Source organism: Fundulus heteroclitus, chromosome 19, assembly GCF_011125445.2.
Source record: "Fundulus heteroclitus isolate FHET01 chromosome 19, MU-UCD_Fhet_4.1, whole genome shotgun sequence".
Classification (NCBI taxonomy): domain Eukaryota; kingdom Metazoa; phylum Chordata; class Actinopteri; order Cyprinodontiformes; family Fundulidae; genus Fundulus; species Fundulus heteroclitus.
The window spans coordinates 11,913,942-11,918,205 of NC_046379.1; the positions used below are offsets into that span (position 1 = coordinate 11,913,942).

Consider the following 4,264-nt stretch of genomic DNA (forward strand, 5'->3'; position numbering starts at 1 on the left):
CGCTGTGATGCAGAGGCTGACTGGACCGCTCATAATCAGAGTCACCTTTGCAGAAAGATGCTGATACTACAGGCACCAAAGGATCACACCTAGGAGAAGAGAAGAACAGTGCATGTGGCAGGGAAAACACTGACTTCTCGAGTGCCTTTGTCCTGGTGATGAAGTGATGGCAGAGAGAGGCTTTACCTGCTGTTTGAGAGGAGATTTAACCTTGTTCTACCAGCATTCACCCATAAAAGGAGGGCAGTTGTCTGATGAGGATGTAACTGCAGCAAGGAGGATTGCAGATGTCCACATACATGTGGAAAGAGTTATCAGGGGGTTCAGAGTTTTGACAATAATCCCCCAGACTGTAACTCTCAACTTGGTAAATAAAATGGACAAAATCTTTCATCCGTGCAGCCCCTTAGAACATGCAGGAGATCATCCACGAGGATGCTGATTGAGCGGAGAAGTTTACATGTCAAAAATATCCTGATTAGTTATATTCTACTGTAAATCAGTGCAATTATAATACACTAGAATGTGTTTTGGATTTCTGCTTTTAAATATTTCTTTGTGTAGCACCTTGAGGTTTTACATTTTGGAATTACTTTTAATTTTTCAAAACTTTTCAAGTATTGTATATCCTTAGTTTTAGACCATTTAAATGTTTACATATACATAAATTGTGTCCAACTAAATGTGTATTATTAAAGTTTCCAATCTATTTCACTTGCTAATGTAATTTGCATTCATTCATATTTAGATCAAGTGGATGTTGTCCTAAGCATATGTAAAGAACTAAAGTGTATCTTATGTACATAAACTGACAAAAAGATAAGAGTATTTCATTTATTTAATTAATGCAACTTGTTTACATTAAATGTAGTACATTTCACTTATGGCATATTTGTAGGCCGTTTAATTCTTGTGGTGCAGGAAACATCCATCATTCAGCCTTTTGGGGACGGCACAGCTCATCTGTTCAGGACAATCCAGTCAGACCTTTGGCCACGGCAAAATGCACCTTTTAACAAAGTTAAAGGAACAGTTATTTTTTTATTTATATTACAGTACTTGGTGTCATCATATTTATATAAAATATGGATAGTTTGTAGTGACAACTATAAACCGTCCATATTTTTCTACTTATCTTCCTGATGTACTTATCCAACTTGCCATTCAAGATTAGACTGTTATAGAATGGTGTGCTCACATCCACAGACAGGAAGAGGTGGTGTTTTGACAGAACATTACCCAAACTTGAATGACCTTAAACAGCATCAATGAACAAAAGATCAGACTTTTATCTTACAAAGCTGCACAATCTGTTGATTAGAAAAATAAAAACATTATTCATACTTTTTGTACTAATTTATTACCATCCATTTTCCTACACCCTTATCCTTGTTGGGATGGCGAGGGGTGCTGGTGCCTATCTCCAGCAGTCAATGGCAAGAGGCAGGGTACACCTGGACAGGTAATATATCTGAAATATGAGTGGCCGGCAAATACATTATGTGTTCTTCCATGTGTCAGAGACACTCCTCTGGTATGCCAGAGGAGTACACATACACTGTTCTTCTCTTCTCCTAGGTGTGATCCTTCGGTGCCTGTAGTATCAGCATCTTTCTGCAAAGGTGACTCTGATTAAGAGCGGTCCAGTCAGCCTCATCACAGCGGCAGTCATCTTTTAAAAACAAGACCACAATCAGTTTAGCAAACAGCATAAAACATATCAAGACTACTTAAAACAATGTTAACACCAAGCTAATAGAGCACCACCTGCATCATAACTCATACTCATTCAAATATTCATATCACACATTCCTTCTAGTTTTTAAAAACAGCCTATGCTAGTACCTGAGATACCATTGGTAAGGTTACACAGTCAAGATATAACAGCAATAGTTTGGGTTCTATAAGAGGAAAAAATGGGTTTTATACATTTTATAAATGTCACCGTTCCAAACTAAATATTTAATTACACAGCTAAATGTTTAGATTGTAAACTATATATTAAGATGCAAACCAAGCATTTAGTTTTCAAATGAAATATTGAACTCCAAATTAAATGTTTAGCTTACAAACTAGACGTTTATTTTGGAGCTAAATATTAAGCTTGTTATTTAAATATTAAACTGGGAACTGTGACTTATTTATAGATTTATGAATAACAAAAATATGAATAATGAACCCTGCCTTTTATGTCATATGACAGGCTAAATATTTTGCTGTAAATCTCTCATTGTATAACTTTACAAACGGAACCCCAAAAACCTCGAGCAGAGATGAGAAATATTCAGATAATAATTGACAGCCAAAACAAAGCTAAAACACGGCTGTCTTAATGTGAAAGCATATGTTTTATCAAGAGTGACACAAACGTAAACACTGTACACTTCCCAAGCTTACCTGTCTGCTGCCCTCTTGACGTCTCCACGGAGATTTTAATGGAACTTCGTAGCCCGGCCACTTTTCTGGCACCGTGTAGTCTTCTGTCGGTCTTTTGTCCACGAAATTAAAAGAACAAACATACCATTGTTTCGGTGGTTTCTTCAAATTTACAACTTTTAGCCACAGGCGGAAGGATATCTCATTCTTCGGCTGGGGGTGAAGAAAGTAGGGCGCCTGGTATCTACAGCTCTTGTACGCGGTCGATGATTAAAACACTCCTGCTCCACATAAACCTTTCGTTTACACCCGTTATGACAGCCTCTAACCGGACAAACGATCCCGGCCTTCCATGAAATCATAAAGACGAGTAATTTGGTAACTGCGCGAGTCGCTGTCCAGCTGACTCGCCAGTAACAGGAAGTGACGTATCGGACGTCTCGCACGGAAAACCGCCGCTCACTGTCTCCGTATTTCTGTTGAAAATAAGGTGATACCAGCGAGCATAAAGTAAAACTTGATCCATTCCCATAAATTTGCCATTTTAGTTCTCGAGTAGATGACGCTCATGCTTTTTCTTCGTCTTAAATGAGTTAGACTAAAAGCATACTAGCGCCACCATCTGGATAAATTAACACGTTTTTACAAGATAATTTTCACGTTTATACAAGATAATTATCATGTTTATACAAGATATTTATCACGTTTATACAAGATAATTATCACGTTTATACAAGATATTTATCACGTTTATACAAGATAATTATCACGTTTATACAAGATAATTATCACGTTTATACAAGATAATTATCATGTTTATACAAGATAATTATCATGTTTATACAAGATAAGATCACGTTTATACAAGATAATTATCATGTTTATACAAGATAAGCAACAAAAAAAATATTTTGTCCAGTGGCAGCAATACGCTTCCGTAGGAATCTCCCCACAAATACAGAAAAACATACAGACACAAGGCTGTAGAAGAGAGTATATATCTACCAGCATTTAATACTATATATTTCAAATGATTAATTTAAAGGAGAACCACAATACCATCCAGACCAACAAAAGACACCTGGGCCCCAAGAAAAATAAACTAGACAGACATATATCATGACAGAACTACACATCTATATTTATAAAAAGGAAAATGGGGATATAGAGCAAAATCATGTTACATTGATTAGGAAGATCCATCGACCAGCAGTAGTTTGACTTTTTTTTTTCTTGATTTTTCTTTTTCTTAGCCCTTTTTGTCCAACCCATGTATTCCAGGACATACATGGAAGATATATTTCTATTTATGGATCTTCATTGTTCTCTTGTAATACCTCATATGCTCCTCACCTTTTGATGACAGATCTGACAACGTAACAATCTAACTTTCCATTTTCATAGAAGCCAGTGATTTGGCATGTTTGGGCATATAGCTTCTTACAAAGCCAATGTAGATCTTATTGTATATTTTCAGGCTAATATTTTATTGGATTGCTTTTATGATATGTTGTTATTGTGGTTTTACACCAATATCTTAGTTTTGCTCAAGGTTCAATCTCATAACAATTTTGTTTGATAAATTTGAGTTTCACTTCCATCTATTTATTAATTAACTCAGACCTTCTGAAAGTAATTTGTCTTTTAAATATCTACCATATTCTCCTGTTTCCCCCTTGTCTCTTAATTTCCCCTAAGGCTCGTGTTGCAGCATCCCATCAAACACTCTGTGATATGTTTACCTTCTTATATTATTCCAAAAAGTCATCCAACTCTTTCCTAACAACTTTCCACATTGTTGGTCATTCTGGAGACTGTTAGGCAACATTTTCCAGACCTTTATATCTAAGTGTAATTTTAAGTGTACATCTGAAAGATCCAATATTGC

The 4,264-nt window shown here is 36.0% G+C and overlaps 1 long non-coding RNA gene across 1 annotated transcript; it reads right to left on the reverse strand.

The window, feature by feature from the left end:
* Nucleotides 1-1,010: 1,010 nt before the first annotated feature.
* On the reverse strand, nucleotides 1,011-1,627 carry LOC118567076. Its single transcript, XR_004933459.1, has 3 exons — nucleotides 1,558-1,627; nucleotides 1,345-1,454; nucleotides 1,011-1,254 (listed from the first exon to the last, which is right to left on the reverse strand). It is a non-coding gene; the product is annotated as an uncharacterized LOC118567076 (long non-coding RNA).
* Nucleotides 1,628-4,264: the final 2,637 nt, after the last annotated feature.